The sequence below is a fragment of the Coenobita brevimanus genome, chromosome 46 (assembly GCF_032717465.1).
Source record: "Coenobita brevimanus isolate Jiangsu-jjx chromosome 46, ASM3271746v2, whole genome shotgun sequence".
Lineage (NCBI taxonomy): Eukaryota > Metazoa > Arthropoda > Malacostraca > Decapoda > Coenobitidae > Coenobita > Coenobita brevimanus.
The window spans coordinates 24,617,452-24,632,556 of NC_136999.1; positions in this window are offsets into that span (position 1 = coordinate 24,617,452).

The following is a 15,105-nucleotide window of genomic DNA, read 5'->3' on the forward strand; positions in this document are numbered from 1 at the left end:
CAGACGCTGCCACGTTAAAAAGGGATGCCAAATCCCTGATCATGCACTTCTCCTCACAACATTCATCCAGCCAGCTCGCTCAGTTCCCTAGCCTCACTGACTTCCAAACCTTTTTTCTTCACACACTCACCCACCATATCTTTCCACCTTCTCCTTGGCCTATCTCGCCTCCTCTCTCCTTCAAATTGGCTAAGATATACCTTTTTCACCACTTTATTCTTGTCCATTTTCCCCACATGACCATACCATTTCAGTGCACTCTCATCGATTCTGGTGTCCACTGACTTCCTCACTCCACATCTTTCACGAATCACATTATTTCATATCCTATCCACCCTCTGTACTCCACATACATTCCTCAGCAGTCCCATCTCCACTGCTCTTTCTCTTGACTTCTCATTTTCATCGCACACCATAGTCTCACATCCATATGTTAACTAACACCACATCATGTAAGCCTCATGCAGCTGCAACACTCAAGCCTCTGTTTCCTATCAAAGCCTTCATTGCACCAGCTACTTTTACTCCTTGTGACGCTATACTTTCAACTTCTTTTGCAAATTTTCCCATTTTTTCTATCACTGTACCCAGGTATTTGAACGCTCTCATCAATTCCAGTCTCTCTTCATTCACTGTAACATCACACTGGGAGTCAACTTCTCTCTCAATAACCATCACTTTAATGTTTTCTACATTTACTCTCAAGGCACAAGGCTCACAGACCTCAGCAAAACTCTGCACTGACTACCAAGTTCTTGTCCGGTACTTGCAAGCAGTACTGCATCATCAGCATACAGCAAATTTGAGATTTTCCATCCATCACCGTTCATTACCAACGCCATTCCTTTCTCCATAGCTCGTGTTTTTACTTCTCTCATCATCCCATCCATATATATATTGAACAACCATGGGGACATAATACAACCTTGTCGCACGCCCACATTGATCGTGAACCATTCACTTAGATGCCTATTGACCCTTACACATACTTCACTACCATCATAAAAATTCTTGACGGCACCTAGTAGCTTACCATCCACACCGTACATGAGCAAAACTTTCCACAATCCTTCTCTGACTACTTTGTCGTATGTTTTTTCCAGATCCATGAATGCCGTAAACACATTATGATCCTTCTCTCAAGCTTACTGTGCAATCTGTCTCACTGCAAATATTTGATCCACACATCCTCTGCCACTCTTACTGTAAGCCACCCTGTTCATCACTCTCTAGGAATTCTGATATTTTTCTTACTGTATAATAATTCTTCCATATACCTTCCCTACCACACTCAATAAACTTATGCCACGATAATTCTTGCACTCACTTTGCTCACCTTTATTTTTTGACAGGGGTACAATCACAGCCTTCTTCCACTCTGCAGGCACAGTTTCACTCATCCATGCCTTTTTACATGTCTTCAACAAGCATTTCATTCCACTTTTTACACTACGCTTAAGCGTCTCTGCATACACCTCATAAACCCCAGCTGCTTTTCCATTTTTTAGCCGCTTGACAGCACTCTTCACCTGTGCGAGTGTCACGTCTCCTGGTACTGCATTCCTTCTCTCCACACACCCCAAACCAATCTTGTTTACAGCCGCTCTGCTCTCTCTATTCCCACTCATCAGGCTCTTTTCATTTGGTCTTTACTTCATCCTATTGGGTTAATAATCTACCACCTACATCCTCCACACCATCACATTTCTTTCCGCTTTCACTTCTACATTTCTGCACCTCTTTCCAGAATAACTTCCTATTATCAGAGTAGTTTGCATTATTTTTTTTCCTAGATCATCATTTACCTCCTTCTTTTTTCCACTTCACCAGTCTGTTTATGTGCTTCTTGCTCACAAAATATTCGTTTCTTTTTTCAACTGAACCCCTCTCCTGTAATCACTCTAGCCACTTCTTCCTCTTTTCCTCCATCGCTCTCTTAACCTCCTCATCCCACCATGCCATACCTGTCTTCTTTGTTGCTACTCTTGCCACACCATACATCGCTTTAGCATTCCTAACTAAGCACTCTGTATATGCATTCCAGAGCTTGTCCAGATCAATTTCATTCTATCTATCTATCTATTGCCAGACACCTTAATCCCATACGGGGTAGCCATAAACAAATCGCCTCCATGTCACCCTGTCCCCACCCATGTCACTTCCCTGCTCCCAACTCACACACCCCTCTCTCATATACCTCTCCACTCCATCAATCCATCTCATCCTTGGCCTCCCACTTCCTCTCTCCCCCTTCATCTCACTCACATACACTCTCCCTGTTAGTCTCTTACACTCCATCCTATCCACATGGCCAAACCACCTCATTGCGTTTCTCCTAACAATCCCTATCACATCCACATCCACACCACAACACTCTTCACATCCTTATTTGTCAGTCTGTCTCTCTATGTGACTCCACAGGATCCTCTCAAATAACTCATTTCCACTGCTCTTACTCTTGACTTATGTCCGTCCATCAAGGTTCAAGGTTCACTTCCATACGTTAGAGTTGGTATCACAATACTGTCCTGTAGTAACTTTTTCACTTCAGAGATCACTTCTCTATTTCTTAACACTGCTTTCAAGGAACCAGCAACCTTTCTTCCTTGTTGTACCCTATCAGGCACTTCATGCTTCAAACTTCCATCCTTACTCATCATACTACCCAAGTACTTAAACGTACTCACATTTTCCATTTCCTCCTCAACCCTCACCGTACATTCCCTGACTCTACTTCTCTTGAAGACCATAACTTATCTCTTCCCTACATTCACCTTTAGATTCCATTTCTTACACATTCTCCCAAAGTCATTCACCATGCCTTGCAGCTCCCCTTCATATTCTCTTAACAACACCTTATCATCTGCAAACAACAGTACAGGGAGTTTTCAAACACTGTCCTCTCTCATTAGGATCACATCAAAATCCACTGCCCTGCTTTGTATCTCTTTTATAACCCCATCCATACACAGATTGAACAACCATGGAGGCATGACACATTCCAGTTTCAACCCAACCTTCAAATAGAAAACTTCACTCAGTTGATTATCACACGCACTGCAGCCTTAGCACCAACATACATACTCTTCACAGCATTCACCAACTTCCCATCTACTCCATATATTCTTGATACTTTCCACAATCCTTGTCTATCCACCCTGTCATATGCTTTCCCCAAATCCATGAAGGCCGCATACATCTTCTTTCCCTTTTCTCGGAACTATTCCACTAAAGACGTAAGAATGAATATCTGATCTACACAACCTCTTCCCTTCCTAAAACCTCCCTGTACTTCTCCAGCTAATTCCTCAATTATTTCCGTAACTCTGTCATTAAGTATCCTACCATATACATTTCCTATTGCACTAAGAAGACAAATGCCCTTATGATTACCATACACTTCTTTTTCCCTTTCTCTTTGTACATGGGAATGATTGTACCTGGCCTCCAATCCTCCGGGACTCTACCTTCCTCCCAGGCCAACCTACACATCTTCCACATCCATTCTACTACTATCTCTCCCCCATGTTTCAGCATTTCATCACACACTCCATCAATTCCTGGGGCTTTCCCCATTTTGACTTTCTTCATTGCTTCCACAACTTCCATTCTACTGATTTCTTCTTGTCTTCTCACCTCCCTTCTCCTCCCAGCCATTCCCCAGCCACTTATATTTGCATTACTTTCGTTCTCTATTTTAAGCAATTCCTTAAAGTGTTCTCTCCATCTGCTCACTTTTTCTCCCTTCTCCATTAGTAATCTGCCATTTTTATCTTTCACTCCTCTACTAAACATCATTGCCATCCTGTCTAACTCTCTTCACCTCTTTCCAGAGCATTTTCTTACAGTCTCTCTATGTTACACTCAAATTCCTTCCAAATTCCTCATCCACTCTCTTCTTACTCTCTCATACTAATCTTTTCACCTTCTTCTTCCTTTCTACATATAACTCGCTCTTCCGCCTCTCAACTTCTTCCACGCCTCTATTTCTCATCCATTCATCATATGCTTTCTTCTTTTGTGCCACAGCCTGTCTCACCTCTTCATTCCACCATGCTGTTCCTTGCACCTCCTTTCCTCTTCTCTTCATCCCACACACCACCTCACATGTTGCACACATTTTTTCTGTGAATATCTTGCACACACCATCCACCTCCCCCATCTGCTCCAGTCTCTGTTTACCCAATTATTCCTCCACTTCTCTCTTATATTCCGCCTTTTTCTCATCCTCTTGTAACCTTTCCACTCTCCTTGCACTACTCCTTTCTCCCGTCCTTCTCTTCTTCGATATCTCCATTTTGCTTGGACCTTGATTCTGACCACCACCAAGTGGTGGTCAGACAGTCCACTCCCCCAACCTCTATATGCTCTTGCATCCATTACACACCTTCACATCCTTTCATCCACACACACATAATCAGTCACTGGCTTCCTTTCATTTAGTTCACCACCCACCCTTCTCATCACTCACCATGTATACCTGTGGATCATTTTGTGCCTGAAGAGGGTATTGGCTATCACCAACCCCCTCCTGGCACAAATGTCCACTAAAGCACTGCCATTCTCATCTATCTCAGCAGGCACACTCCACTGACCAACTATTCCATCCACCTTCACATTCCCTACTTTACCATTCATATTACTAATCAAAAACACCCTCATTTTCCTTTCAAACTTTTTCATGCACACTTCCCCATTTGTCCAAAACTCTTCTCTCACTTTGCTTGCACGATCTTGTGTTGGTGCATACATGCACACAATTGCCCACATTTGTAGTCCAACTTTCAATCTTACCCATACAATCCTTGAGCCAACTGATCCATACTCTTATATTCTCCTTCCATCTGTTACTCACAACAATACACACTCCTTTTGCCCTCTCATTCTGACATACTCCTGCACATATACCCCATCCATACTCCCATTCTCTCACACTCTGTCCTCTCCATTTAGTTTCCGTTAAGCCACATACATCCACTTTCGCACCCTCAAGCACCTAGACAATCTCTTTTTCACCTAATCATTTGCACCCCTAACATTTCACGTCGCCATCCGCATCATATCCTTTGTTGGGACTTAGTTGTCATGTTTTGGTCAGTCCTGGTCCGAGGCTTCTTGGTCGTATTTTTAGTTAGTTATTTTCTGGAGAGGGACACTAACCTCCCGCCAACCCTCTTGCTGTTACGTAGAGAACACGTGTCGGTTGGCTATAAGGTTATCACCCAGTGTTGTAAATGCTTTCCTGGTTTACAGGAAATCATTTGGCTTACCACTTGATGTAGAGCTACCCTAAAGACAGAGTACCACTACACTAATTGGGTGGATGATTGGCACCCCCTCCTACCACTCCCCCACCTACCGCCATTTCATTCCAATTCACCTATTCTAACTCCTCCTCCATTTTGGTCCTGTACTCATCTGCCATTTCTTTGATCCTGAGCTTCTTAACTTTCAGTCTTTCTACCTGACTGCTCCTCTCTCTCCTGATCCACATCACTCCTCTCAGCTTGATCTTACATATAACAATCGTATGATCTGAGAGACCTCCACGTCTTCCTTTCACTGTAGCACCAGTTGAGCAGGGCAGTACTCCCAAGGTGGATGGAAAGCTGATGAAAGGGAGGGCTGGAGCTCCCGTTTCGTCAGCCCTAGGGACTAGATCCCGACCATCCCCGTTGCTGAACTTTTTCAGTGTCTCAGTAACACAGAGAGTAGGCCAGCATGCTCTCCAGTACAAGTTTCTCTAACTATCAACGCCATACTACATGCACAGCACACACTACATTCCCTTTTCCAAAATTAAAAAAAAGTAATCATGGCTTGGAAACACACAGCCTCGGAATCCCTATGGGGAGGGGACCATGAATGTCCCTATCTTCAGACCCTCTCCCAGTGACGACTCGAGCTGCTTGGAACCACTGTCTGACCCACTTCTTCATTTCACAGCTTTTCCTCTAACTTTTGCTCTGTTGAGCACCACCTCTCCTCCTTTAAACCTCACCTTCTCTTATTATCTGAGACTCAGCTGTCTGAGGCAACTGACAGCAAACCCTTTTCTGTATCCCCCTACTTTCTCTATACTCATTTCAAAGCCAAAGGTGGCTGTTGTGTATATATACACAACAAATTATCTTGCTTTCGTGTTCCTGAACTCGATTCTTCTGAATTCTCTACACTCTGGCTTCGGCTTTCCTGTCATTCTCTGACTAAATATATCTGCATTCTTTACTTATCCCCTAATTCTACTGACTATCAAAAATTCTTCGATTGTCTTACTTGTACAATGGAACACATTCTATCCTTTTCTCCTTTCTCTGAAATCTCCGCTCTAAGAGATTTCAATGTTCACCACATCTTTGGCTCTCCTCTCCTTTCACTGATCCACCTGGTGAACAAGCCTACACCTTTTTTATCCTTAATGAGCTACAGCAGCTTGTACAGCACCCTACCCGTATCCCTGACCACTTTGGAGAGAACTCCAACATACTTGACCTCTTCCTTACAACTAATCCTTCTGCTTACACTGTTAATCTTTGCTCTCCGTTTGGCTCCTCCGATCAGAACCTTATCACCTTAACCTGTTCTATCACTCTGGTATGGCCTGTGGACCCTCTAAAGAAACGTCGTTTGTGGTACTTTGGAGCTGCAGATTGGGAGGCTCTCAGGCGGTACTTATTTGATTTTCCTTAGAATGATTTTTGTTTCCATGGCCGGGAGCCATCTGAGTGTGCCTTGCGCATTACAGAGGTTATTGTCTCGGGCATGGAAGCATACATTCCTTTCTCATATCCTTTGACTAATGCAAGAAAGCCTTGGTTTAATCACGCTGTCCGCAACAAGGAGAGGGCCTATAATAGGTACCTGAGCCAGCCCACCCTTGAATTACATATTCTATACCTTTCTGCGTAGAATCGTGCTAAGTCTGTTCTTTTCCCTGCTAAACATAATTTCATCCATACTAAATGTTCTTAACTCTCCAACTTGAATTCTTCCCACTCCTTCTGACACCTTGCCAAAAACCTTTCTAACATCATCCTTCCCTCCTCTTTTCTACTCTGATGGTTCTGTAGCTTTTTCGTCTACTGATAACGCAGATCTCTTCGCTCAGACTTTCTCCTCCAGTTCCACCTTAGACAGTTCCAGTGCTGTTCCTCCATCACTTCATCCCTCTGACTTCCTCATGGTTGACATTAAAATTTCTTCAGCTGATGTATTTTCTGCCATCACAGGCCATAAAACTAACAAGGCATATGGGCCTGATGGAGTCCCTCCTGTTGTTCTCAACAACTGTGCTTCTGTGTTTACACCCTGCCTAGGCAAACTCTTTTGCCTTCATCTGTCAATTTGTACCTTTCCTTCTTGCTGGAAGTTTGCAATCATTCAGCCAGTCCCAAGGAAGGGTGACCATTCCCAACCCTCTAACTATTTACCAATTGCTTTAACATCCTGTATCTCAAAAGTTTTTGAGTCTATTCTTAACAGAAAAGTTTTAAAGCATCTTTCCTATCACAACCTTCTTTCTGATCGTCAGTATGGGTTCCTTCAGGGACGCTCCACTGGCCATCTTCTCACCTACCTTTCAGATTCCTGGTCATCCTCCTTTCGGGACTTTGGCGAAAGCTTTGCCATTACACTTGACATCTCAAAGGCTTTCCATCGAGTCATGCATGAATCGTTAATTTTGAAACTGCCCTCTTACGGTTTCTATCCTTCTATCTGTGTCTTCATCTATCGCTTCCTTTCTGGTCATTGTATTGCAGCTGTTGAAGACGGCTATTGTTCTTCTTCTAGATCTATTAACAGTGGTGTTCCTCAGGGCTCTGTCCTATCACCATCTCTCTTCCTTCAAAGACTCAGTTCATACACCTGTCAACCTGACAAAATCTTCCACAGGTGTACCCACTAATGTTTAATAACATTCAGCTTAATCCTGCATCATCCTTGAACATGCTTGGGGTTTCATTTACTTGGGACTTGTTTTGGAAAGATCATATTACATCTGTGGTAAAATCTGCTTCCAAGAGATTAGGTGTGCTAAGCCGACTCCGTTCCTTCTTTACCCCTGCACAGTTGTTGACTCTATACACGGATTTTATCCACTCCTGTGTCGAGTACAACTCTCATGTGTGTGGAGGTTCCCCACATACAGTTCTTCTTAATAGGGTGGAGTCAAAGGCTTTTCGTCTCATTAACTCTCCTCCTCTTACTGACTCCCATCAACTTTTGTCTTTTCGCCACACTGTTGCATCTTTATTTCTTTTCTATCTCTACTTCAATGGTCACTGCTCCTCTGAACTGTCTGCATACATTCCTCCACCTATATGACGGGTGCTACGCACCCGTCTAGCAGAAAACTCTTATCCATTTTCTGTCCAACTCTTTATTGCAAGAGTTAACCGTTACTCCCAGTCCTTCATTTATGCAACAGGTCAACTCTGGAACTGTCTCCCTCTGTCTGTATTTCCTACTTCCTATGATCTCCAGTCTTTCAAACGCAGTGTGTCCAGGCATCTCGAAATAGTCGGATCTTGAATTTGGCTCTCTCTTGTATTTTGTTTTTTCTTGGAGGGAAGAGTTATTGCGGGCTCGTGGCCTTTGGTTCCTTCTTTCTCACATAAAAAAAAAATTCCCATCACCAATCTTTGTACGACGACTTAATCAATCAGGCTTCTTTCAACACGATCCCCATTTCCTCTATACCATGTATATGTATGTGCATCTTTGTGTTTGAAAAACGAGTTTCAAATGCACAACCTCCTCTCCTGACACATATCCATCAATTGCTTCCCATTATCATTTTCTCCTGGTACTCCATACAGCCCATTATGTTATCCTCAGGACCAGTGCCTACTCTTCCATTCATATCCCCCATTACGATCACTTTATAGGACCTGGGCTTTTCTCCCACTACTTCATCCAGCTCATCCCAAAACCTGTCTTTCTATCTTTCTCACTCCTGTCCTCACAGGGTGCATACACTACAATCACTGCCACTTTCTCCTTCTCAAACTTGAACTTGACATACTGTACATACACCTCGAGCTCACACCTCATTTGTCAACAAAGCAACTCCTTCCTTGCATCTTCCTCTCCCATTCATTTCTGATCTTACACATATCACACCCTCCCACTCCTCGACTTCACACCCTTTCATTTTCGTTTCACACAATGCCATCACGGCATATCTCGCACTCTTGAACATATTCACCACTTTCATCACCACTTTCGCCCTCTTGCTCTCCTCATTCACACCTCTCACATTCCACATGGCCATGCGAATCTGCCCATTTGGTTGGGGCCCTGGGCAGGTATTGGGCCCTCCAAGGCTCTCTGAAAAGACTGCCATGATTGTGATTTTCGAGACGGGAAACTGGGGGACACTTAACCCTGCCAGAAACCTCGGCTATATGGTTACCACCCAGCGTAATAAATGGTTTCCCTGGTACAGGAAACAATTTGGCTTGTCACTCAGTGTAGAGATCGTATGGCATCGTTACATTGAATGAGTGGATGATAGACACCCATAACTTATATAATGTCTTTGACTTTAGTTTGCTTTCTCATCCATGTTGATCTTTTCCTGTCTCTTACAGATATGCCCAACATTGAACTTTCCACTGCTCTTTGGGAACGGTTTAGCTGATTTTACAACGACTTTGTCAGTTTCCAGGTCTCACAACCGTACATCATAGTTGGGATTATACATTCCTTATAAACTTCTCGTTTCATACATGCGGGCATGTTATTTTTCGTTATCTTTATATGTTGACCGAAATATTTCCATCCAATTGTAATGCGTCTTTTAACTTTTCTATCATGGTCTTTCGTTATTTTTAGTTTTTGCCCCAAGTACTTGTACTCCCCGACTTCCTAAATAATTTCTTCGTTTATTCTAATGACACTTATTGGTGTATGTAGATTAAGCATTATAGTTTTACTCCAGTAATCTGTAGCCCTATTTTGAGACTTTTTATATTTAGGTTATTTATCATTTCTTGCAATATCTCTGTTGTTTCTGAGAGTATGCAAATCGTAAATTGTTTAGGTTTTCTCCATTTCATTTACTTTTTTGTTCTCCAAGTCTAGTTCTCTGAAAACACTGTCCAGATATGCTGTAAGTAATTTTGGTAAAACTGTATTTCCCTGGGCATGCCCATCTCAATATTATTTTTTTCCCCCCAGTTTTTATGTAATTTAACTGTTGCAGTTACATCTGTGTTTGAGCAGCTGTACAATGTTCTTATGTACTCCTTGTTCCCACAATGAACTTAAAATTGCTATGTGCTCCACTGAGTCGAAAGCCTTTTCATAATAGACATATCCTAAGCACAATCGTTTATAATATTTTGTAGATTTCTCAATTAGCTGATCACTGTGTGATTAGATGATCAGGAGTCGAATACCAGCTTTGGAATCCTGCCTGCTCACGACGTTGGTTTTCTTAGGTTTTCTTCCAAATTTGTAGTTAATCTGTTCGTATGTACTTTAGGGAAGAGTCTTTACATAACTGGAAATAAGGTAATGGGTCAATAGTTACTAAGATCTTTTTAGTAGCCTTTCTTATAAAGCAAAATTACTATTGTACCATGTTTTGGGAATTTGCTTTTCTTGATACACTGAGTAAGTGGGTGAGCCTGTTTTGTACTTCTACTCCTGCATCCAATGATAATCTGCAACTATTCCAACTTCTTCTGGTACCTTCCCTCTTTTCATACTTTTTAGAGAAGCGTTTACTTCGTCTGGTGTTACCTGAGGTATTTCACTCGTGTCAGCCCAAGATTTACCTGTTGATACTATTATCTTTGATGCATACAGTTCTGTGTAAAATTCTCCAACGCTCTGCATCATCCTAACTCTGCATTTAGTGACTTCTCCACTTTTGTCTCTCAGTTACATAATTTGTTGCTTTCCTTGTGCCATTTTACTACGGACCTGTTTCAGACTTTTTCTTTTTTACATTTTTTCTATCTAATCCATATTTCTCTTTCGTTTTTCTTCTGTCTGTCTCTTCTTGATGGGCTTATTTATTTCTGCCCTTTTTATTTTCATCTTTGTTTTTACTTTCATATCCTTTCTTCTTTTCATTAGTTCGAGGGTCATTTTTCAATAGTCTTTGTTTTTGGTCGCAAGAGCTTTTCCAACTACCTCTACTGGTTCTCTAAGCAGTTTTTTTTTGTGTCTATCATTCAACTTATCAGTGCCACATTCAGCATAACTTAAAACCTGAAATCTATTCCTTATTTCTTACTAAAGGGTGTTTTGTTATCATTTATTTTTATTGGGCATATCTTTTTTATTTTTAATCAGCTTCTTTCTTTAATTTCTGAAAATGAATCTGGTTGTGCAACCCACCATTCTATGGTCACTTCCTATATTTACTTTGTTGAAATCTGCTATGAAGAAGACAAATTCATTCTTTGTTTATCCATTTACACATCTCTAAGTCCATTTTTCCGTGTTATTTTGTGAAAGAATGTGTTCATTTTTCTCATATTATACATTTCAGCGAAATTTACAATATTTCACCTTTACAGTATTTCATTCCTTTCTCCCACTCCGAATTTTCCCATACGCGCAACCCACCATTCTATGATTACTTTTTTTTTTTTTTTTTTTTACGTTGTTGATAACTGTGACATCAGTGATCGTGTAATTCATATGTGCTATAATGAGTCGATTTAATTCTTTTTCTCCATTTGAACTTCTCGAGGTCCATTTTCTACCTCATGTTTTGTGAAAGAATTTGTTCATTATTCTCATGTTATACATTTCAGCAAAATTTTACACCATTTCACCTGCCATTCCGTTCTCCAACTCCAAATTTTCCCATACGTTCTTCACCATTTTTCGAACCGCCAACTTATACATTGAAGTATCCTACGAATAGAGTATAGCCTAACTGTTTTTTCTTCCATAATCTCGGAAATTTCGTCACAGAATGTTTCACTTTTTTCATCTAAGCTTTTAAGAAGTTGGTGCTCATATATCTAATACTTTCAGATATATCAGTTACCTAGTCCAGTTTCGGTCCATGCCACTCTGTCATCTACATTGCAGAATTTGACAATGTTTTCTGCATGATTTCTGATAATTAAAAACCTACACCACTCACTCTTTCCTTTTGCCTTCCTCTGTAGCAAAAAATGTGGTTGTTGTATTAGAGCTGAATTACTATTTCTTCTTTACTGTGGATCTCACTCAGACTTACAATAACCCAACTAATAGCTTCTAATTCAGTCATTATAGTAGGCTATCAAGTTTGTAGTCTTCTGCGAGGCTACTTACACTGTATACATTGATCGTTGTGGATTTAAGTTTGTTAAATGTCCTAGTCTCTGATTTGCCAAGACAGTGCCTACTTACTTTGAGTGCCACACTACCTTAGATCACAGAAGGCAGTGTGGTCGAACCCTTAGTAGACGGTGATCCAGGAGGATCAGCAGAATCTGTGCTATTTTTTTATGCAAGGAAGAAGGAACCAAAGGCTAGGAGCCCGCAAAAGAGTTCCCTCCAAGAAAAACAAAAACAATTCAAAAGAGAGCCAAATTCAAGATCCGTTCATTTTGAGATGCCCGGACACACTGCGTTGGAAAGACTGGAGATCATAGGAAGTAGAAAATACAGACAGAGGGAAACAGTTCCAGAGCTGACCCGTTGCATAAATGAAGGACTGCAAGTAACGGTTAACTCTTGCATTAGAGAGTTGGTCAGAAAAGGGATGAGAGTTTATTGCTAGACGGGTGCTACGCATCTGTCGTAGAGGTGCAGGGATGCAAGCAGAGAGTTCAGAGGAGCAATGACCACGGAAGTAGCGATAGAAAAGAGATAAAGAGGCAACTGTGCGGCGAAGAGACAGAGGTTGAAGGGAGCCAGTTAGAGGAGCGGAATCAATGAGACAAAATGCCTTTGAGTACACCCTATTAAGAAGAGCTGTATGTGGGGAGCCTCCTCACACAGGAGAGTTGTACTCCATACAGGTGCGAATAAATACCGTGTATAAAGTTAACAACTGTGCAGAGGTTAAAAAGGTACAGAGTTGGCTTAGCACACCTAATCTCTTGGAAGTAGATTTTACCAGAGGTGTAATATGATCTTACCAGGATAAATCTCGAGTGAATGAAACCCCAAGCATGTTCAAGGATGATGCTGGGTTAAGCTGGATATTATTAAACTTTAGTGGGTACTCCCGTGGAAGATTTTGTCGGATTGATAGGTGTAAAAACTGAGTATTTCATTTATTAAAAACAACAAGATTATTTTTAACCCAGTCAGAGATACAAGCCAAGTCAGACATAAGGTGTGTCATAGCCTCATCCCTTGTTTGCTGAAGTAATTGCTGGGATGGACGTTGCAGGAACAGAATGGGAAGGTGAAGGGTGGAGTCATCAGCATATGAGTGGATAGGGTTAGATGTACAGCTTAGAAGGTCATTGATGAATAAAAGGAGGAGAGTTGGTGATAGGACTGAGCCCTGAGGAACACCACTGTTGATAGATCTAGTAAGAACGATGGCCGTCTACAACAGCGGCTATAGAACGACCAGAAAGGAAGCTGTAGTTGAAGACACAGATAGAAGGATAGAAACTGTAAGAGGGCAGTTTGGAAATTAAAGATTTATGCCAGACTCGATCGAATGCCATTGAAATGTCAAGTGCACTAGCAAAGCTTTCGCCAAAGTCCCGAAAGGAGGATGACCAGGAGTCTGAAAGGTAGGTGAGAAGATCGCCAGTAGGGCGTCCCTGACGGAACCCATACTGAAGATCAGAAAGAATGTTGTGATAGGAAAGATGCTCTAAAATTTTTCTGTTAAAAATAGATTCAAAAACTTTACAGCCACAGGATGTTAAAGAAATTGGTAAATAGTTAGAGGGTTGGGAACGGTCACCCTTCCTTGGGACTGGCTAAATGAGAACAAACTTTCAGCAACAAAGAAAGGTACAAGTTGACAGACAAAGGTGAAATACTTTACCTAGGCAGGGTGTAAGCACAGAAGCACAGTTCTTGAGAACAACAGGAGGGACTCCATCAAGCCCATATGCCTTGTTAGTATTGAGGCCAGTGATGGTAGAAAATACATCAGCTGAAGAAATTTTAATGTCAGTCATGAGGAAGTCAGAGGGGGGAAGTGATGTAGGAACAGCGCCAGAATTGTCTAAGGTGGAACTGGAGGAGAAAGTCTGAGCAAAGAGATCCGCTATATCAGTAGAAGAAAGAGCTAGAGCCATCAGAGTAGAAAAGAGGAGGGAAGGATGATGAGGTAAAGTTGTTAGAAAGGATTTTGGCAAGGTGCCAGAAGGAGTGGGAAGAATTCAAGTTGGAGAGTTGAGAGCATTTAGTACAGATGAAATTATTTTTAGCAGAGTGAAGAACAGACTTAGTACGGTTGCGGGCAGAAATATAAAAAAAAGTGTGATTCAAGGGTGGGTTGGCTCTGGTACCTTTAATAGGCCCTCTCCTTGTTGCGAACAATATTAGAACAAGTGCGATTAAACCAAGGCTTTCTTGCATTAGACAAAGGATATGAGAAAGGAATGTATGCTTCCATGCCCGAGACAATAACCTCCATAATGCGCAAGGCACACTCAGATGGCTCATGGCCATGGAAGCAATAATCATTCCCTGGAATATCAAAGGAGTACTGCCTGAAGGCCTCCCAATCTGCAGCTCCAAAGTGCCACAGTCGCCGTTTCTTTGGAGGGTCCAAAGGCCGTACCGGAGCGATAGGATAGATAAAGGTAATAACGTTGTGATTGGAGGAGCCCAATGGAGAGCAAAGATTAACAGTGTAAGCAGAAGGATTATTTGTAAGGAAGAGGTCAAGTATGTTGGAGTTCCCTCCAAGGTGGTCAGGGATATGGGTAGGGTGCTGTACAAGCTTCTCTAGCTCATTAAGGATAGAAAAGATGTAGGCTTGTTCACCAGGTGGATCAGTGAAAGGAGAGGAGAGCCAAAGGTGGTGGTGAACATTGAAATCTCCTAGAATGGAGATATCAGAGAAAGGAGAATTGGATAGAATGTGATCCTTTGTAGAAATAAGATAGTCGAAGAATTTTTGATAGTCAGTAGAATTAGGGGATAAGTAAACAGTGCAGATATATTTAGTCA